Source organism: Bufo gargarizans, chromosome 3 (genome assembly GCF_014858855.1).
Source record: "Bufo gargarizans isolate SCDJY-AF-19 chromosome 3, ASM1485885v1, whole genome shotgun sequence".
NCBI lineage: Eukaryota > Metazoa > Chordata > Amphibia > Anura > Bufonidae > Bufo > Bufo gargarizans.
This window is the reverse complement of record NC_058082.1, coordinates 100,706,839-100,730,128: the sequence shown is the minus strand read 5'-3', so window position 1 is coordinate 100,730,128 and position 23,290 is coordinate 100,706,839. Positions and strand designations below refer to the sequence as shown.

Here is a 23,290-nt window from a genome sequence, read left to right as displayed (position 1 = left end):
CCGGATGTTTCCGTGCCTAGGGAGAAGCAGCAGCAGCGGTGCAGGGAGTGGAGAGCCAGGTATGAAGAATCGGTGTGAGGGGCCCGGCATATGGGCGAGCATTTGTTAGTGTCGTATAACCCCTTTAAAGAGGTGCTGCAGACTTTTGGCATGCGGCAGAGTTTTAAAAAGTTACAGGATGCCCTACCTGTTGTGGAGATTCTGTAGAGTTTCACTTACGATTTCATTCATTGCCTACAATGGAATGTATGCAAATGGTTTTAAATAGGGTCTTTAGCTCTCATGAAGACCTTTGTGTCTCCACCATGGTTACAGACTACAAATAAACCCTATGTAGTCTGATTCTGCAGTCGTACACTCTTCTGTTTGTACGGCACAACTTGCTTACCTAAAGCAAGTCATTTAAACAAATTTAAGGCTACCATAGTTCTTGGCTACTTTGACTTTTCCATGTGATGGCCTCATCTACATAAGTGTGCTTAGTACTCTACAAGCCTTTTTTACATAAAGCAACAAAATGGAAAATGTCATTTTTATAGCATTGCTGGCAATGCTGACAGTTCAAGGCCAGCAATCTATTTAATTGCTATAAGTGATTTTCCTAAGCACGACTCCTAATTTAGATAATCTGATGCCTTGATTCTATCGTCTTTTTCCATTGCAGCACTGGGACTGTTCATTATGAAGAGCTTGGGAAATAATCTTCATTATTTGTCTCTCCTAAATATCATGTATGTTGTTAAAGGAATATTAGGAGTAATCCATCTCCCAACTGGCAGCTCTTAATGGCATTGTCATGTACTGGAGTAGGTGTATCATTTATAACCTCAGCCGCATATTTTAGTTGTTATCTTGTAGCTGTTAACATCACACATTATATATGTTCAATTTTATGGGCAGTGAATGTGAACACACTGTGCCAACCGACTGTTTTGACTTTGGGCTAGCCCAGAGGATGTCATCCTGGTGGTCTCCTGGTTTTCGTCCTTTAACCCCTATACAGGGATGTGGCCTTCTTTGCAAGGGAAAATAAAAAAGGTGTAGCAGCATAACGACAAACAATATACTGTTCCTTTATTTGGTGGTGCCAGTCGTGTTGGGAGCCAGTCCGAAGCTCCCACAGACATAGATAAAACTTGTAAAGAAACCGCAGCACTCCCTTGTCTTCAGTATCCAAAGGTTTATTCACCAATACAGTGTATTGGTGCATAAACCTTTGGATACTAAAGACAAGGGAGTGCTGCTGTTTCTTTACAAGTCTTATCTTCATTGCAAGGGAGCCACCAGACCACAACCACTTGAAATTGTCCAGGGGAGGTTGGCTGCTGACCCACTCCAGCCAGGGACACCAGTGCAAATCAGGGGAATCAGGCAATACATATAGTCAGTGTGGTGAAACCAACCTCGCCACTGGGTTTTGGAGAGGCCTGTTTACTAGCCTCTTGCCCCAGGATTATGGGCCCTCTCATCAGCCCGGCTTCCTTTGTTCACAAAGGACTTGTACTAACTTAAACCCCTGGTCTAATTCGTGCCATTTTGGGATGTTAAATGTCTATGTGTATTGTAAAGGGTGAGACATTGTATATATTGAGTAGTGAAGTCTGTTCCATTGTCTCTCTGTGTGTATTGGCGATGTCCCTTTGTCCTGAGAGATAATTGTGTATTCGCCAGCCTGTGATGATTATGTTAACCATGGTGTACCATGATTATATCACAGGCAGAGGGGAGGATTCTAGGTGGGTTGTAGCCTTTGTGTTATTGGTAATTGTATTTTGTTGATTGCGTCTCAGACAATGCCAGTGTGTTAGTTAATTGCGTCTCATACAATGCTCATTGTATTTTGTTGATTGCATCACAGGCAGAGGGGAGGATTTTGTGTGGGAGTGTCTGAGTGTATTGTATGTGGTTATTGGCTGTTTTTACAAAACCCTGTGGGTGGTAACCTTGTTGGAAAATGTGTATAAATCAATGCTTGTTTGTCCAAATAAAGAGTTCCTGTTTTTACCCTTTACCAAGTTGAGGCTGGTGTTTGGGTAACTGATCGACCCTGGGGGATTGCTATACGCTAAAGATTTCCTATACTCCCCTGGCATAACTACTAGCTTTTGTAAGAGCTGTTCCCGCTCTCTGGATGTAGGAGAGGTTCACCCACTGGAGCCTGGAGCCATGTCGTAGGTCCAGGGTGGGTAGGAGATGGTGAGACCTCAACCAAGCTTCGGCGGTTTCGTGGGGTCTGTAGCGCTTACGGTGTCAAGTGGAGTGCTTGGAGTCCTCGGGAAGCACTAGGAGCATCTATCGACGGAGATACCCGGTCGGGGTGCTAGGAGATCCGTTACAGTCAGGAAACAGGCAAAGATCATGGAAAGCAGAGTACATGTGAATCCGTGAAACAGTCCAGAGGTCAGGGAAGGCGGCTCAGGGTCAGAACGACATTGGTTAGGTTAGGAGGCAGAGAGTAAGGATCTAGGAAACAGGAAGAAGTTGATACATAGACAGAAAAACACATTATATCTCTTACAGTGTCTAGCCAGAAAGTTAAAATTAAAATTAATCCAAAGAATTGCCCAGGCAAGGAGTGGAACAAACAGCCCAGCTGAACACAGAGCTAAAAGGTAATTAAAGGGGCTGTGCAGTCATATAAAACTACATAGACATAATTGTGTTTTCATAAAATAATTCACTTACTAATAATAAAGTATTTCCACTTTGGGCTCAAACATCCCCTTCTGACCCCCAGTCATGTGACCACAATCATCTTTGACTTCTACCATCCACTAAGATGGAGCTTGCCTATCCTTTGAGGTCAGCTAAGCACCTGCTAGTGTGAGCTGCACTACTGCACTCAGTGAACTGCGTGCTTGCACTGCTAAAACTAGTAGGCACTTGCTCTGTGTAACAAATATCACATTTTGCACAAGGGAACTAGCAGCAGAGTAAACCATCTGATCAGCAGGCAGACTGTCACATGAAGCGCTGCAATGATCCAGTCACGTGACGAAGAGAGAAAGAGGACAAAAATGTGATATTTTTTTTAAAAATCTGTTTGTTTTTAATAAGTACATAAATAACATGTAGTCATTTATAAGGACAGTGGCATGAATCATTCCATTTGCACCAGAAAACTGGTGTCAAAAAGTTGCAATGCCATGTTTCCATGATGGCTTGTGTTTTTACGTCATTCTTGCCACTTTTGAAAAGCACTGTAGACGGGAAAGTGGACATGGTAGCTATGCTAATTACGCGCACAGCACATTTTTCAACTTCGAAAGCTGCAAAAGGCACAATCTTACTCCAGTAGAGGTGGTGTAACATCTCCAGACCAAGTGTTACGTTGAGAGATGCGCCAAATTTATCAAACACCATGCAACATTTAATACATTTGTGCAAATCACATCAACGCAAAACTGACTTTAGCAATTTTCCTTTTGATAAATTCCCCCAATATCTTTATTTCATGAAATCAGTAACAATATGTGAGCAGCTATGTGGATCTCCGTCCACCACATAGCCAAATATTTGCTCATTTCAAGACAGCCGTACAATTGCTCGCGAGACGATGCTGTTATTTCCGTCCCTTCCGTTTTTTGCAGTCTATCAGATATCATTCTACATTATCATTGAACCATGTAATACTAACATTAGGAGAAAAGCAATCTGTTGTGTAAGCAAGGAGGAGTGCAGGCACTAAAATGCCTCCTCTTATGCCATTCCTAACCATACCAGTGCCTGAAGACATAATCCCAGGTTGATCCTGCATGTGATGCCAAAGAAAGTGATGTATTAAAGGCTTTTGACAAGAATACCCCCATTAGTAGGGGATGTTTATGTAATCTTCCTATTCATTTCTCTGGAGCAATGAGGTGTGAGAGATACCGTGGAGCGCTGATCCTTCATGCAAACCACAAGTCTATTACTCTGTCAGATGTATTGATGGAACTGTAAAACTTAATCTCCCTAATAAATGACAACAGCCTTCTCTCTGGAACCACCTACCACAGTTAGCGGCTTTATTTAATACCCCATCAGGCGGCAGTATGCCTGTACACACACTGACAGTACCTAACACTGGGAATTGATGTTTGCGTTTTAGTATTGATTTTAGTGTAAATGCATTTCAAATATATAACCTTGATGGGGTTCTCCTGTCCACAGGTTAGGTGAAAATGTATGATCACTGGGGTCCGACCACTTGGATCCCACCAATCACAAGATCAGAGGTGAAAAGGAGCGGCAATGCTCATGCACAAACACTGCTCCATTCACTGTCTATGGGACTGATAAGGAGAGCCTAGTACTGCGCTCGGCGATTTCAGTCAGTTCCTTAGTTAATAAGACGGTGGTTACCCGTGTGCATTATTACTCTATTTGCACAGAAGACTTCATGAGAAAACCCCCATTTAAGACCATAGCCCTTCATACTGCAGCAAATTTTTTTGGGGTATAAATGAACATTGTAATTTTGTATTGATTGTATTTTTTAAAGGGGTTGTCTTACTTCAGCATTTATCATGTAGATACAGTTAATATAAAGCACTTACTAATGTAAAGTTATTGTACATATTGCCTCCTTGGTTGGCTTGATTTATTTTTTCATCACATTATACACTGCGCATATCCAGAGGTTATGACCACCCTGCAATCTATAAGCGGTGGTTATGCTTCCACACTATAGGAAAAAAAACCAGCCTATGCACTCTCCCGCCGTCCCGGTCACCACAGAGGCTGTGGGTTTTTCCTATAGTGTGCAAGCACGACCCTCACTGCTGGATTGCAGGGTGGTCGTAACCCCTGGATACAAGCAGTGTATAATATGATGGAAAAAGTTACTTAAGCCAGCAAAGGAGGCAATATGGACAATCACAATACATTAGTAAATGCCTTGTATTAACTTTGTAAACATGATAAATTCCATTTGCTGAAGTGAGACCACCCCTTTAAATCATTTATAGTGAACGTGGACAGTTATATATAATGGGGGCCATTTATTAAGAGTAGCGTTATGTACTCCAGTCTTAATCTCTGCCCCCCACAATTATTGAGAGGTGCAGGACCTATAATGTGTGGTGCATCTGTGCAGGGCTGTGTCCCAGAACTGAAATGTACCCAAGTAAGTTTGCTGGCATGGATTTCCTGGCGTAAACTATAGGTAATGTGGCAGAAAGGCTAGTTGTGCACCAAAATTTACAACTTTTTGACGCCACTTTTGTGCCATAGAGTTTTGATCAATTTGGGCCGATGTCTATGTAAATTGTGCAGATGCAGGGATTTATAAGAAACTGCACCACTGTCTTCCATGGTCTTGCAGCTCAACCCTGTTCAAATGAGCGGACATCTTCTAAACTCATACAACCCCTTTAACGTATTAGGCTTCTAACTTAGTGCGTTTTTATTAGTGTGTCTGTACTGGCAATATTCATAGACAGTTCATCCAGAGTATTAGCATTTCTTCTATGTACAGTACAGACCAAAAGTTTGGACACACCTTCTCATTCAAAGAGTTTTCTATATTTTCATGACTATGAAAATTGTAGATTCACACTGAAGGCATCAAAACTATGAATTAACACATGTGGAATTATATACATAACAAAAAAGTGTGAAACAACTGAAGATATGTCATATTCTAGGTTCTTCAAAGTAGCCACCTTTTGCTTTGATTACTTCTATGGCATTCTCTTGATGAGGTTCAAGAGGTAGTCACCTGAAATGGTCTTCCAACAGTCTTGAAGGAGTTCCCAGAGATTCTTAGCACTTGTTGGCCCTTTTGCCTTCACTCTGCGGTCCAGCTCACCCCAAACAATCTCGAATGGGTTCAGGTCCGGTGACTGTGGAGGCCAGGTCATCTGGTGCAGCACCCCATCACTCTCCTTCATGGTCGCATAGCCCTTACACAGCCTGGAGGTGTGTTTGGGGTCATTGTCCTGTTGAAAAATAAATGATGGTCCAACTAAATGCAAACCGGATGGAATAGCATGCCGCTGCAAGATGCTGTGGTAGCCATGCTGGTTCAGTATGCCTTCAATTTTGAATAAATCTCAAACAGTGTCACCAGCAAAGCACCCCCACACCATCACACCTCCTCCTCCATGCTTCACGGTGGGAACCAGGCATGTAGAGTCCATCCGTTTACCTTTTCTGCATCGCACAAAGACACGGTGGTTGGAACCAAAGATCTCAAATTTGGACTCATCAGACCAAAGCACAGATTTCCACTGGTCTAATGTCCATTCTTGTGTTCTTTAGCCCAAACAAGTCTCTTCTGCTTGTTGCCTGTCCTTAGCAGTGTTTTCCTAGCAGATATTCTACCATGAAGACCTGATTCACACAGTCTCCTCTTAACAGTTGTTCTAGAGATGTGTCTGCTGCTAGAACTCTGTGTGGCATTGACCTGGTCTCTAATCTGAGCTGCTGTTAACTTACGATTTCTGAGGCTGGTGACTCGGATGAACTTATCCTCCGCAGCAGAGGTGACTCTTGGTCTTCCTTTCCTGGGACGGTCTGCATGTGAGCCAGTTTCTTTGTAGCGCTTGATGGTTTTTGTGACTGCACTTGGGGACACTTTCAAAGTTTTCCCAATTTTTCTGACTGACTGACCTTCATTTCTTAAAGTAATGATGACCGCTCGTTTTTCTTTACTTAGCTGCTTTTTTCTTGCCATAATACAAATTCTAACAGTCTATTCAGTAGGACTATCAGCTGTGTATCCACCTGACTTCTCCACAACGCAACTAATAGTCCTAACCCCATTTATAAGGCAAGAAATCCCACTTATTAAACCTGACAGGACACACCTGTGAAGTGAAAACCATTTCAGGTGACTACCTCTTGAAGCTCATCAAGAGAATGCCAAGAGTGTGCAAAGCAGTAATCAAAGCAAAAGGTGGCTACTTTGAAGAACCTAGAATATGACATATTTTCAGTTGTTTCACACTTTTTGGTTATGTATATAATTCCACATGTGTTAATTCATAGTTTTGATGCCTTCAGTGTGAATCTACAATTTTCATAGTCATGAAAATAAAGAAAACTCTTTGAATGAGAAGGTGTGTCCAAACTTTTGGTCTGTACTGTACATGAATATAGGTCTGGAGTTATACCTGCAGTTTTTGATGCAGGGTTTTGAGTCATAGCCATAAGTGGATCAAAATGGAAGAAAAGGGGAAAGATATAGGGAGAGATTTATCAAACTGGTTTAAAGTAGAACTGGCCTAGTTGCCCATAGCAACCAATCAGATTTAACCTTTCATTTTCCAAAGGAGCTGTAAGAAATAAAATCTGTCTGGTTGTTATGGGCAACTAAGCCAGTTCTACTTTACACCATTTTGATAAATCTCCCCATTATGTATACTCCTCCTCTCTGTTGTAAAATTGCAGTAAAAAACAAGAACTTCTGTAGACTCCTGAAACAAGAATTCTTTTAGAAACCTGGGAGAAAACAGGAGCTGGAACTCAAACGAGGCAGGAATTTGTTCTGCTTATTCTCTTTAGAAAACAAAGTTGTGAAGGTTGAAGGTTTCTCCTGAAGTAAACTGTCTCCCCGCTGGAGAAAAGTTCCTGAAATATGGTGGCAAGCTTGGACTGGCCCACAGGGGAACAGGTGAATCCCTGGGTGGGCCCCTAGTCCCCCACCTTATGCACAAGCAGCATGTGACATATTAGACTAACTGTGCTACATACAGATAGGCAACATACAGCATCTGAGCCAGCCCATGTCCATATAAAAAACTGAGCAGATTATTCAGTATATATATATATATATATATATATATATATACACTGAGCAAAAATATAAATGCAACACTTTCGGTTTTGCTCCCATTTTGCTGAATTCAAAGATCTGAAACATTTTCTACATACACAAAAGACCCATTACTCTCAAATATTGTTCACAAATCTGTCTAAATCTGTGTTAGTGAGCACTTCTCCTTTGCCAAGATAATCCATCCCACCTCACAGGTGTGGCATATCAAGGTGCTGATTAGACAGCATGAATATTGCACAGGTGTGCCTTAGACTGCCCACAATAAAAAGCCACTCTGAAATGTACAGTTTGATCACACAGCACAATGCCCCCACAGATGTTGCAACGTTTGAGGGAGTGCGCAATTGGCATGCTGACTGCAGGAATGTCTACCAGAGCTGTTGCCCGTGCAATGAATGTTCATTTCTCTACCATAAGCGGTCTCTAAAGGCATTTCAGAGAATCTGGCAGTACATCCAACCGGCCTCACAACCGCAGACCATGTGTAACCACACCAGCCCAGGACCTCCACATCCAGCATGTTCACCTCCATGATCGTCTGAGACCAGCCACCCGGATAGCTGCAGCAACAATCGGTTTGCATAACCAAATAATTTCTGCATAAACTGTCAGAAACCGTCTCAGGGAAGCTCATCTGTATGCTCGTTGTCCTCATCGGGGTCTGGACCTGACTGCAGTTCGTCGTCGTAACTGACTTGAGTGGGCAAATGCTCACATTCAATGGCATCTGGCACGTTGGAGAGGCGTTCTCTTCACGGATGAGTCCCGGTTTTCACTGTTCAGGGCAGATTACAGACAGCGTGTGTGGCGTGGTGTGGGTGAGCGGTTTGCTGGTATCAACATTGTGGATCGAGTGGCCCAAGGTGGCGGTGGGGTTATGGTGGCCACACCAGATACTGACTGGTTTTCTGAGCACCCCCCCCCCCCCAGTAAGACAAAACTGTGCACATTTCTGAGTGGTCTTTTATTGTGTGCAGTCTAAGACACACCTGTGCAATATTCATGCTGTCTAATCAGCACCTTGATATGCCACACCTGTGATGTGGGATGGATTATCTCAGAAAAGGAGAAGTGCTCACTAACACAGATTTTTGTGAAAAATATTTGAGAGTAATGGGTATTTTGTGTATGTAGAAAATGTTTCAGATCTTTCAGTTCAGCTCATGCAAAATGGGAGCAAAACCGAAAGTGTTGCGTTTATATTTTTGCTCAGTGTATATAGTAGCAAAAAAGCAGCACTCCAAAATCAGTACAAAATGAAGAATATGCTTTTATTCACCCATGTGGATATGCAATGTTTCGGCTCAACACTAGAGCCTTTCTCAAGCAATTATACATGTGAACTAATCATATATACACTCACCTTAAGAATTATTAGGAACACCTGTTCTATTTCTCATTAATGCGATTATCTAGTCAACCAGTTGCTTCAATGCATGTAGGGTTGTGGTCCTGGTCAAGACAATCTCCTGAACTCCAAACTGAATGTCAGAATGGGAAAGAAAGATGATTTAATCAATTTTGAGCGTGGCATGGTTGTTGGTGCCAGACGGGCTGGTCTGAGTATTTCACAATCTGCTCAGTTACTGGGATTTTCACGCACAACCATTTCTAGGGTTTACAAAGAATGGTGTGAAAAGGGAAAAACATCCAGTATGCGGCAGTCCTGTGGGCGAAAATGCCTTGTTGATGCTAGAGGTCAGAGGAGAATGGGCCGACTGATCCAAGCTGATAGAAGAACAGCGTTGACTGAAATAACCACTCGTTACATCCGAGGTATGCAGCAAAGCATTTGTGAAGCCACAACACGCACAACCTTGAGGAAGATGGGCTACAACAGCAGAAGACCCCACCGGGTACCACTCATCTCCACTACAAGTAGGAAAAAGAGGCTACAATTTGCATGAGCTCACCAAAATTGGACTGTTGAAGACTGGAAAAATGTTGCCTGGTCTGATGAGTCTCGATTTCTGTTGAGACATTCAAATGGTAGAGTCCGAATTTGGCGTAAACAGAATGAGAACATGTATCCATCGTGCCTTGTTACAACTGTGCAGTCTGGTGGTGGTGGTGTAATGGTGTGGGGGATGTTTTCTGGGCACACTTTAGGCCCCTTAGTGCCAATTGGCCATCGTTTAAATGCCATGGGCTACCTGAGCATTGTTTCTGACCATGTCCATCCCTTCATGACCACCATGTACCCATCCTCTGATGGCTACTTCCAGCAGGATAATGCACCATGTCACAAAGCTTGAATCATTTCAAATTGGTTTCTTGAACATGACAATGAGTTCACTGTACTAAAATGGCCCCCACAGTCTCCAGATCTCAACCTAATAGAGCATCTTTGGGATGTGGTGGAACGGGAGCTTCGTGCCCTGGATGTGAATCCCTTAAATCTCCATCAACTGCAAGATGCTATCCTATCAATATGGGCCAACATTTCTAAAGAATGCTATCAGCACCTTGTTGAATCAATGCCACGTAGAAATAAGGCAGTTCTGAAGGCAAAAGGGTGTCCAACACCGTATTAGTATGGTGTTCCTAATAATTCTTTAGGTGAGTGTATATATATATATATATATATATATACACAAAGTGCATGTGCAATGAATCATGAATCAATATACTGTATGTAATTAAACATAAAAAACTAAAGTAAAGTGCTAACAGTGCCATAAAAAGTACATGGTGCCATAGTACATCATAATGTATTTATACAATTGTGCACATAATTATCAGACCCTATACATAATACAGTGAGTACACCAAATCACATAATACCATGATTAATATGCATTACAAGACATGATTACACCTGTATACTTCATATGCAAATGATTTTTAAATGAATAAATCAAAATATTAGGCTCACCAAGGGACAAACAACATGTGTGCACGCCGATAATAGCGTTCACCTGGCGCCAATGTGCATGTCATGGAAAAATAGAGGAGGCAAAAGAAAGCTTAAAGTGTATTGAGCATGTCTGATATGTACCCTGCCACTCTGGACTGTGCGGCAGCCATCTTGGAAAAGGGAAAACAAGAAGGCAAAATGCTCTATAGTATTGAGCATGTCTCACATGCACACTGCCACTCTGGAATGGGCGGCAGCCATCTTGGAAAAGGGAGACCAAAAGGGCAAAATGTTCTATAGTCAGTAATCACTGACAAGCGCCCTAGCTATTACTATGACATTAACACCCTATTGAAAAAAGGCAAAAATGCTTGTAGAGCAATTACAGAGGGCTGACATATATTAAATTAAACTAAATATAGGAAAGAGACGAGTATATAGAAAATAGAACTGGATACTAAGGTTCTTAATTCAACCAGAAACAGAGGGGTCTTCTCATTAATATGGTAATAGTGTGAAAAATGTGGCATTACTAGAGAAGTGAAGAAAGAGGTCATTACTCCAAAACTGTAGAGACCGCCCCTAACTGTTGGGAAACCAAATGGTTGGACAGCCCCACAAGTGTGAAGCACCCCCAGTAGACACTCATACCTAGCTCGCACCACAGCGATGGAAAAGAAAAAAATATTATTAATCATAAATATATGTTCACATGTATAACTGCTTGAGAAAGGCTCTAGTGTTGAGCTGAAGTGTTGCGTATCCACATGGGGGAATAAAAGCATTTTCTTTACTGATTTTGGAGGGCTGTCTTTTTGCTACTTTGTGTATTTAGCAATAGTCTAGTCCCTTTGGGCGTGCACCCTTTTTTATTTATGTTGGACATAGTGCTGTCAGATTTTTGCTATATATATATATATATATATCTACATCTGGTAGAGCTATAGTGGCAGGCCAGCCAGCATCCTTCCCAAGGACCTGCCCCCTCTAAGTCCCTGAAAGGACCCCAATAATCAATCATCTTGTAGCTTCTTGCTTCTGCTGCCGCTGTCTGGGCAGGTGATATTTTCATGTAGCTGTACTTGGGTCCCCAGAATATATTTTGCTGGTGGGCCCTAGGCACTCCAGTCCAACACTGTATGGCAGTGATAGAAATACCTCATACAGAGGTCCTTTTCTCAGAGGCAATAGATTCTTTATTGCAAAGGGAAGAATAGAGCAACTCTCAGAATCAACTTATGGCAGTACACAGAGTACCTACTGACTTGTAGTGTGGACTTATGTGCAGTCTTATGCCATGCAGCCACAAGAGTAGTCCTAGCCTTCTAGAATATTTACACATTCACAGCAAAGCTAATCCAGCAGAAATCAGCCTGCCGAATCTGTCATAGCTGGATAGTGGCACATGCCCACCGGAACACAAGGACTGTAATGAGATTCAGGGGATAGATCATCAGTTTAAACAAACTGCAGAACCCCTTTAATACATCACCCCATGTGATTACACAATCTTAGACAATATTAGTAAATCTTCCACAATAGATCCTTTTGAATGACTGTTTCCCTTTTCTTTTGCTTGGGCTATTTAGCCCAATCAGAGCGGAATCATACTTCTTTATTTCATCTATTTCTGTAGAAGGAGACCATAGCCTAGAAAAATCAGATTCAATTAATAAAGGAACATACTTTCTATATACAATTGGTTTTCAGGGCCGCAGGCTCAGTGATACATAAAAGTAAGGTCATAGCAGTAAGCATGTTATTATTATTATTATTTATTATCAAAGCGCCATTCATTCCATAGCGCTGTACATATGATAAGGGGTATACATACATAATACAGACAATTGCACTAATCATAAACAAGACAAGTTGCAAACTGGTACAGAAGGGGAGAAGGCCCTGCCCGTGAGGGCTTACAATCTACATGGTATGGGAGAAGGTCACAATAGGTGAAGGTGAAGTTAGTCATAATGGTATGGAGGCAGCAGGGTCACTGGTTGTAGGCTTGTCTGAAGAGGTGGGTTTTCAGGTTTCTTTTGAAGGATTCCACTGTAGGTGAGAGTCTGATATGCTGGGGTAGCAAGTTCCAGAGTGTGGGGGATGCACGGGAGAAATCTTGGAGGCAATTGTGGGAAGAGGTTACGTGTGGGGATGTATCGGGAAAGTAGCTCAGAGATGTAGGGAGGGGACAGGTTATGGACGGCCTTGTATGTATTTGTTAGTACTTTGAAGTAAATTTGACTGGGCAATGGGGAGCCAGTGAAGGGATTGGCAGAGGGGAGAGGCAGAGGAGTAACAGGGTGAGAGGTGGATTAGTCGGGCAGCAGAGTTGAGGATAGATTGGAGGGGTAGAGAGTGCTAGATGGAAGGCCACAGAGGAGGATGTTGAGAAAACACAGTAACGCCGGATGACGGTGTAGTGGTAGCAGCAGGGTAGTTGTCACATTGGCGATTCATAAAAGAAAACATGAGGATGTTGAGCTATGTTACTAACACTTGACAGAAGGTACGTTGTGTGTTCACTTATTGGCAATAATTGTGCAACTTATCACTGGATTTCACTGCACATTGGCAGTAGACTATGTGTGACAGCACTCTTAAAGGGTTTGTCCACTCCTTTTTTATTGATACCCAATTCTCATTCCCCATGCAATAACAATTATGCAGCATCTTTTGTTATGACTTTATGTTGTGACATTCCACTATTATTCCTACTAGAACTCTATGAATTAATAGCCAACTGGGTGTTTCCATTTTGCGGTGTGTCCCTTCAGAGTTTGACAATGTTGATCTTTTGATATATCTCCCCTTGTAAAGTTTGATTAAAATAAAGCCACAAAATGCAAAAATAAAAGGCCACTAAAGACAGCAAAAAAAAAAAATCTGCAAAAAATGTAGTGTGGCAGCAGCCTTTTAACCTGGAAATATGCCCTCTTCACTCAACTCAAATGATGTAATTTGTCAATATAAACAAACTTTTAAAGATTATGTACACCTTTGGGGGCAATTTGTTTTATTATTGCATTGTACTTGCATTGTACTAAAGCCCATTTTTGAAATTTGTCTTTATTAAAAATATGGAGTCCTTTTCTCTGTACAAAGCTGAGATGCTCTACTAGCAGGATCAGAATTTTCTCTCTGCTCCATCAGGCAGGAAGCTGACGGGTTCCTCATCTCTGCTCTCAGACCTTATAAACTCTCATCAAATCTCAATCATTATCTTACTGATAAGAATGTGGCTTAAAGAGTAACTAAACCTTTGTGTAACATTTTAATAAGATGTCCCTAATGCCCTAATAAAAGTTTTTCTAATATATTTTATTAATTAATTTTGTATTTTTATTATACCTTTACCTCCCTAAAGTGCACAATTCCCTGTGCGCTAAAAATTACATGATTTTCCTAGTTTATGACGTAAAGTCATGATTTTATGAACGACACGGAGGCGAGTATTGCATTCTCAATCTTTACTGAAAACCATAGCAGCAAAGAGAAAAAATACACCAAATCCAGCAAACCATCCCACCAGGATAACCCCTCCCATAGTCCAGTCCATAAATAGAACCTCCCACCGGAAATCTTCCTCTTTCTTTGTCATGAAGAACTCCCAAACAGAAAAACCGGACCGGAACCACCTTCAACTCTGGTCCAACAGGAAAACTCAACCGAGCCGGGCAGGAACGAAACAGGATCCATCCGGAACAACGCCGTAAACGACAACCCTTGGAGGCTGTAGAAAAAATCGCCACAGGAAAAACACTAGGTAACCGCAAGGCAGGACCTCAACCTAAGAGGGAGAAATCAAAAGGCACATGGTAATCAGGCAGAAATCAAAAGGATATCGGTAACATAGAATGACCGTAAGTAATAGACAACCGATAAATAACAATAATACTAATAATAATCATAATAATAATAATAATAACAATAATAATAACAATAATAACAATAAAAATAACCACTGTACACCAGCAGGGAGGGAACAAAACTTTATTAATGTACATAGCAATAAAGATAAGCCAAGTAGGGAGGGGCAATACTCGCCTCCGTGTCGTTCATAAAATCATGACTTTACGTCATAAACTAGGAAAATCATGTAATTTTATGTCACGACCCGGAGGCTCCTATTGCAAGTTCAAAGTGCAGAGATAACAGACTCAAAAGCGTGAGGAGTTGGCCGAAAATAAAACTCCCGGAATGTGGACGATCTAGACCAGTCCGCCAATCTCATGATATCTTCCAAGCGAGCCCCCGCTATCGCCATAGAAGTAGCAGAGGCACCTCGAACCGAATGGGCCGAAAACACAGCAGTGTCCACCCCGGATAAGGTAAGGATCCATTTCACCCAACGGGACAGGGTGACACTAGTGACCGGGCGGAACGGCTTACGAAAAGAAATGAACAATTGTGGAAAAGAAGACGAACGGAGGACCGAAGTGCGAGATAAGTATTCCTTCAGGCAACCCACCGGGCAAAGGGCCGGAGAATTGGGGAACTCCGGATAAGAGACCGACTTTATGTTAGTTTTAGTACGGCGGGAAATGTTGAAGGACACTCCATGCGGGGTAAAAGAGAGAGCATTAAAGTCTAGCGCCCTGACGTCCGAAACTCTCTTGCAAGAAACGAGACAGAACAACGACACCAGTTTGGCAGACAGCTGTCTGAGAGAAAGATCCGAATTGGTAGGCCACTGTGCAAAGAAATCCAGAACCAAACGGACATCCCAAGAAGAGGAGAAACGGGGTTGAGGGGGCCGAGAAAGGCGAGAGCCTTTGAGGAGCCGACAAACTAGGGGGTGCTGTCCAATCGGACAACCAGCAACACCCTGGTGACGAGAAGAGATAGCCGACCGGAAGACATTCATAGTCCTGTAAGCCTTGCCCTCGTCAAAGAGAGAGGATAAGAACAGAAGAACGTCGGTCACAGGGGCCGAAACGGGATCCAAACTCCGTCCAGCGCACCAACGAGACTAGATGCCCCAGGCTGATCGATATGCTCTCCTGGTACCGGGCGCCCAAGCACTCTCCAAGAGGAACTTAGCCGTTCCCGATATTCCAGTGACCTCCCAATGCGGCCCGATATCCTGCAACCCAGGAGACGGAGGGAGCCGTCCAATACGAGAGGATGAAGCTGGCCCGTCGGGCCGAGGAGAAGACTCTGAGAAAACGGGAGGAGGCGAGGATCCTCCGTCAGGAGTTCCAGGAGTTGAGGAAACCATACCTGAGCCCGCCAGAAGGGAACTACCAGGACCACCTCTGCCATTTGGCGATGAATTTGAGACAGAACCCGAGGGATCAGCATGAAAGGAGGAAAGGCGTACGAAAGGCTCCCTGACCAGTCCTGCAGTAGGGCGTCCACGGCCTCCGACAGTGGGTCCGATCTCCAGCTGTAGAACCTGGGGAGGTGGGAATTCCAACGAGACGCGAAGAGGTCTAGGGCAAATGGGCCCCAAAGAGAAGCGATAGAGGCAAACACCGCCGGATCCAACCTCCAATCGCTGAAATCCGAGGTGTACCGCGAACTCCAATCCGCGAAGGTATTGTGAAGACCCGGGATATATTCCGCGACCACCTTGAATCCCTTGTCCTGGCAATACGTCCAGAACTCTTTTGCCAAATGAGTTAAAACCGCCGAGTGAGTACCTCCCATGGCGTTGACGTAACGGACCGCCGACACGTTGTCCATCCGGAGCTTGATGCAAGCCGTGATCTTGTTGCTGGCAAAGCTGCGAATGGCAAACGATCCCGCCAAGAGTTCCAGAGCATTTATGTGCAGTAATGACTCGTCCGCCGCCCACGGACCCCCCGTGGAGACTCCCTCGCAATGGGCGCCCCAGCCGAAAAGGCTGGCATCCGCCTCTATGATGAGGTCCGGCTGAGGACCCACGATGGCTCTGCCGTTCCAGGCATCGAGGTTGAAGATCCACCACACCAGCTCGTCTCTCGTCTCCTGATCCAGGGTCACCAAGTCTGCATACGCTGCTCCCGACTGAAGATGAGCGATCTTCAGACGTTGAAGGGCTCGATAGTGCAACGGAGCCGGGAAAATCGCCTGGATGGAGGAAGACAAAAGGCCTATAACCCGGGCTAAATGACGGAGTGAGACCTGGGGAAGACGTAGAGTATGACGTAATTCCTTGCGGATAGACCTGACCTTGGAACCCGGAAGACAGAGACTCTGAGTGGACGAATCCACCACAAACCCCAAATATTCCAAGGACTTGGCAGGCTGAAGGGATGACTTCTCGGTGTTGATGATAAACCCCAGGTCCGTGAGTAAGGAAATTGACATCCGTAAGTGAGACCGGAGGGTGTCGGGGGATTGGGCCAGAATCAGGATGTCGTCCAAATAAATTATCAGACGCACCCCCGGAGGCGGAGCCAAGCTACCACCGGATTCATCAGCTTGGTGAAGCACCAAGGGGCCGATGACAGACCGAAGGGAAGGCAGGTGAAACGCCAAACCTGACCGTCCCACAGGAATCGAAGGAGGTCCCTGGAGTCCGGAGCAATGGGAACCGTCAGGTACGCGTCCTTCAAGTCCAGCTTCACCATCCAATCGTCCGGAACCAGAAGGTCCCTGAGTAGATGGATACCCTCCATTTTGAAATGGCGGTATCGCACAAAGTGGTTGAGACGACTCAGGTTTATGACTGGCCGAAACAGTCCTCCTTTTTTTCTCCACCAAGAAAACGTCGCTGACGATTCCTCCATCTGGGTGAGGAGCACGCTCTATCGCCCCCTTCATATGGAGAGAGAACAACTCTGCGTTCAGATACCTTAGGGATTGACTTGAAAGTACCCTCGGCCGCGGGTAGGGGAGGAACAGAGGAGACACGGTCAGCTCTATGTGAAACCCCCGGACCGTGGACAGGATCCAGGGGTCGGACGTGATGCGCGACCAAGCATCCAAAAAATGCTGGAGTCTGCCCCCTATGCAATGGTTGGAAAAACACGTTAGGTTCTGGTAACTTACCGAGGGGACGTCTAGCTCCTGAGAATCCTCTGAAGGACCGGGATCTAGCGGATGAACCTCTGGAAGGGAAAAAGGAGGAATGCGGCCTCTGGTCCTGGAACGACTGCCGCTGGTTGAATGAGCCTCGACCGCCACCACGGGTCTGGAAATAAGCACGGCCGGACAGACGGCCCCTGAAGCTGCCGGCCCTGGAAGAGACTCGCCCGTGAAAAACCTTCCGCATGGAGCTTTGGGCCTTATCCAATGCGGTGAAGGCCCCGACAAACTTGCCCAGATTTTTGATGAAAGTATCACCAAATAAGAGGCCCTGCGCCTCCTTGCCCGATTCCGTAAGAGCCATGTTGGACAACTTCGGCTCAATTTTTATGAGGATAGCTTTCCTCCGTTCCATGGAAAGTGAAGCATTCACATTTCCTACCATGCAGATGGCGCGCTGAGCCCAGCCGCGCAGTTCATCTGGGTCAATGGGGGTGCCGTCGGACCTGGCAGACTCCGCCAGTTCGAAAATTTTCGTTAATGGGCCTAAGCTATCCAGCAATTTATCTTGGCAGGCACGCAGTGCCGAGTCAAGTCCCCTGCGAGGATTAAAGCCTGTCTTGGATAAGAATTGGATCATTTTCGGATCCACATTGGGGGTTTCGCAAACTTTGTTAGGGACTAAGGGGCGCGGGCACTCGGCTTTAAGTTTACTGTGCGTCTCCTTAGAGAGGGGTTTTCTAACCCTGTCCTCCAAATACTGGGCCACATGTGGTGAGGGTAACCACTCAGCTGACCGCGGATGGTGTAGAGAACCTGGGTCGAACAAAGGTTCGCCCAGAGGGTCCGTAAGGACTGCAGCTGACCCTTGGGCCTCTGGGGCCGAACTAGTAGATGGGCGTGAAAAAGGAATTTCCGGATCAAAATCCTCATCCTCTACCAGTACCTCTTGTAGGTCTGGATCAGAAGCACAATGGCTATCACTATAAGCCTCCTCCTCGGACTCCAACTCTGAGTCTGAACTAGGGACGGGCTGAGCCCGTGCTGACTTCCAAGGGCGCGCTTTTTCTGCCTGGCGCGTGCAGGCTCGTTTGCGTGAACTAGGCACGCGTTCTTGTGATAGAACTATGCTATCTGAATCATTAATTCTGGAGGCAGTAGCAGCAGAGGGATTAGGGGCAGGGTTCTGAGCCCTTAGCGCCTGAGCAATGGACTGCGAGATAACTGAGGACATGGAGCCCATGGCGTTATTAATGGCCTCTGCAATGGATTGTTGTAAACTGGCCTGAGGTAAGGCCGGTGAAGGGCATGGTGGTGTAGCAGTAGGGGCAGGAGTAGGCAATATAGATGGGCTGGGGGCATCAGAAGCTAGCTGAATAGGGGCAGGGTTCTGTTGAGGCAGGGACATGGTGGGAGTTAGTCACTCCGGTAGACACAGACCTGTGGAGCAGAAAGAACACTGGCTGATGGCGGCGAACGGCCGAAGAAACTCCGCCCCCGAATCGCGCGCGCGACAGAAGTGACACACCTCCAATCCGGCCAATGAAGCCGGCCGGAGGGAGGCGCAAGATGGCGGCCGAGAATCTCGGGGATGCCGGGATAAGCCGCAGACGCCGAGATCTCGTATCGCGAGATCTCGGGAGAAGAAGAGAAGAAGCGCACAGGAAATGGCGCCGGCGCGAACGAGGTACAGGAGAACAAGGGGGGGGGAATGTACAGGGGGAAGAGAAGGGCGCAGCAGGCCGCACGGGCGTAGCGGCGCAAGCCCAGGCAACACCAGAGCTACCCCTCAAAAAACGATATACCTAGGGAAAAACTAGCAGGATGATAAACAACTACCCCAACGGCAGTAGGCGAATATATCTATAAATACACATATAAATACAAATATAAATCACCCAACAAGACATATGAAAACTAGGTACTAAAATATAAGGGGGAAAAAAAAAAAAAAAAAATCTAAGAATTTAAAACTAATATTATCAGTCACAAAACACCACACTTATCTTGCTATGGAAGCAGCAAAGAAAGAGGAAGATTTCCGGTGGGAGGTTCTATTTATGGACTGGACTATGGGAGGGGTTATCCTGGTGGGATGGTTTGCTGGATTTGGTGTATTTTTTCTCTTTGCTGCTATGGTTTTCAGTAAAGATTGAGAATGCAATAGGAGCCTCCGGGTCGTGACATAAAATTCAGTTCTCCGTACACCGCTGACTGCTCAGTGGTGTACAGTACATAGTACGGACTGTGAAGTTGATGAATGGAGCCGCAGCTGCGCAGGAGTACGGGCAGGAGCGCACATTGCTGCTCCTGCCCATACCCCCCAGAGGATAACTAACTCCTGGCATAGCACATGAGTACCCTGTACCCATGTACTATGCCAGGATTAACTGAGCGGTGCGGTAACCTGCTTCTGCCTGCTTTGCTAAGCTAGGAGCTGACATGCAGGACTCTTAGCTTACCGAAGCAGGCACTGGCAGGAGCCTGCTCCGCTAATCCTGGTAAAACACATGATTGCGGGGTACCCATGTGCTAAGCCAGGAGTTAGTAAACCTCCGAGGGGCACGGGCAGGAGCAACAATATGCGCTTCTGCCCGTACTCACATCTGTGTTTGACCTCGTTCCCAGGGCAGCTTTGCTAGCTGGGAGGCTCCCTGCTCCTAGGTCTGCCTTGAGCGCCGAGCTGATCACTCGGTGCTCGACTGGTCGGTTTGTCGGTCATGTGACGCTGGCCACATCACGTGATCAACACTCCCCACTATAAATCTATAAATACAGGCAGCCTGCTGGCCACAAGTTGCCTGTTAATTTAGGTTCCTGGCAGTTGTTGGATACCTGTGTACTTACCTGATCCTGTTCCCTGAGGATCTTTTGCCTGCTCCTCCTGTACTGCGCATCCTTCCTGGTATATTGACCTCGGCTTCCACCTGACTATTCTTTGCGGACTCCTTTGGTACTTCTTGACTCTCCTGGTATTCATGACCCCGGCTTTTCCTGACCTTTCTTTGCTTATCCCTCTGTACTGCGTTGTCCTCTTGGTTTTGACCCGGTCTGTTCACTATCCGTTATTTGTCTTGTCTGTCCTTCCCGCACGTATTCTAAGTTAAGGACTGCCGTCCAGTTGTCCCCTGTCATCAGGACTCGTGAGGCAAGTAGGCAGGGCCAGGGGTGAGGGTGGAGCGCAGTGGTCACTATCCTCCCCCCTGTGTGTGTGTGTGTACGTGACCGTTACACTTTTATTAGGGACATCTTATTTTTTTACGCAAATCATTACTCTTTAAATAAGTGTTTATGACCTTTTAGTAGTTTAGAGATAAGGGGTTATTAGATGATCAGCACGAAATGAAAGTAGGATGTACACAGCTAGAAAAACAGTTAACCCTTTGTGACAGAACGGCTAAATAATTTTAATAAAGACCAATTGAAACAATGCTTTTTAGCCCCAAATGAGTAAAATACAATCATGATTTAAAAAAATTGTCTCCGAAGGTGTACATAGCCTTTAAGTGTTATTAGTGGAAAACACCCTTGAGGATGGGTTCACACATAGGTTTTTGCTGTAATCTTCTTTACTTTTATGTTTTTAGTGACATTTTATTGCCTGCATTTTTTTGGGGAAAAACCCAAGCTCCAGATGTTAGCTGAAGGTCTCTGGGAAATATGAAATGCTGGACACCCAAGCTCTCTCATTTTCATTTGGACTCCTAAGTTATTATTGTTCCATAATCCTGTAGATGTCCAGCAGCATGACTCACTGCATATGGATATAAATTTGGCACCAACAACTGTTAGAAGCCCAAAATTGCCTATCCATATTCTTATTTTCTTTTGTTTTTCTCTCAGGCACTGCTGCTAGATATCTTTGCCCTATTTAAGTGCATTATTTCTCAGATTCTGGCCACTGGTCTGCCGTTATTGCAAAAGAAACTAAACATATTTGCTTAGAAAGAAAAGATTTATTAAATGCTTTCCACAGACTGCAGAAGTAAAATTTACTGTTAATCTTTTGTGCGGATTTATATTGTTTACGCTCCACTGTGTGAAATGGCCAATTGTTGTAATGCATGTAATGGAGTGTAGCGGCCTTGCTTTGACTGGTTGACATCAGTTTCCCAATCTAATTCTCTTTATATTTAACAAGGCAAAATCAGTTTAAATGCAGACATTACAGCCACTGGGTAACGGTTTAGTGATTCTGGAAAATAGTATGGAAAAAATTCAGAAACATTCAGTTCTGTATGTATATCACATAATATCATGTTTGGACTGGAGCATGTAGTTCAGCCCTGAGAAGTTTCTATTCATTGTCAGCAAGCCTTTATTACATGGAGACTAGTGATGAATAAAATTGGATTTGGGTTCAATTTGGCCAAATCGATCAACCAGTGATCCAGTTGGCCTGAAAATGAGTGCATGAAGTCTCCTATGACAGTATATTTTATATATCTAGTCTTTCAATTTGTTCTTTAATTTTTATTAATTTCTTCTGTTCTCCTTCTCCCCAAAATTTGCCTGAATCAAATGACCCAAAAAACTGAAGTCATTTTTTTTTTACTAAATTTGGTTTAAATCCGATTTGTTTAGAATCAATTCTCTCATCTCTAATTGACATATTGAATGGGGTTTTCCAAGATTTCTGAACTTATGGCCTATCCTCTGGATAGGTCATCAGTATCTGATCGGCGGTGGTCCAAAACCCATTGACCCCAGCTGTTTGAGATGGCACATGTGCTCGAATTAGTTCCGCAGCCTTCTCCCAGCTCACCAAGCACAGTGCTGCCCATTGTATAGCGGCTGTGCTTGGTATTGAAGCTCAGCCCCATTATCTTCAATGGGGATGAGCTGCACCTAGGCCATGTGACCGATGGACATGATGTCATATGGCCTAGGCAAAGCTGCGACAAAGACACTGCGCAATTGCAAGCACCGATGCCTTCTTAAACAGCTGATCAGGTGTCAGACCCCCACCAATCAGATACTGATGACCTAGGTCATCAGTTAAAAAAATCTTGGAAAACCCTTTTAAATTAAAAACTATTTTGTGATATGTTTGTAGATGTGAAGTCTGATCGCTGGTGTCTGCTAGGACCTCCACTGATCTTCACAGGTTCTTCAGCCATCAATCACACTGTAGACAAGTGTCTGTAGTTAGGAAAAACTGTAATGGGGTTGTCCTAGTTCAGGCATCTTCAAACTGCGGCCCTCCAGCTGTTGTAAAACTACAACTCCCACAATGCCCTGCTGTAGGCTAAAACCTGTAGGCTGTTCTGGCATGCTGTGAGTTGTAGTTTTGCAACAGCTGGAGGGCTGCAGTTTGAGGATGCCTGTCCTAGTTCATTAAAAATTTCCCCTAACTCATTGAATGCTAATTGCATAATAATCCTGTACTCACCTGTTTCTTCTCTGCTGTTCTCAGCAACAAAACTCATTCATCCTCCCAGTGTTTTGTACAAGGCTGCAGCAGTGATGTAGAGCCATATGCCTCATGACCACTGCAGCCAATCACTGTCCTCAGAGGTATACAGCACAAGATTGCTGAGAACAGTGATGGCTGCAGTGGTCATGTGCCATATACCTCTGTGTCACTGCTACAGCCTTGTATACAAACAGTAAGAGGAGGAAAAGAGCTGCAGCACAGAACGGCAGGGCAAAAACAGGTAAGTATAGGAGGAAAACGCATTTTTTTTTAGCATTTACTGGTGAGTGGAAACTTTTTC

At 44.6% G+C, this 23,290-nt stretch overlaps 1 protein-coding gene across 1 annotated transcript in view; it reads left to right on the top strand.

Annotated features, from left to right (window-relative positions):
- PDE1B (phosphodiesterase 1B) overlaps positions 1 to 23,290 on the top strand; it is a 188,187-nt gene that overhangs the window by 32,926 nt on the left and 131,971 nt on the right.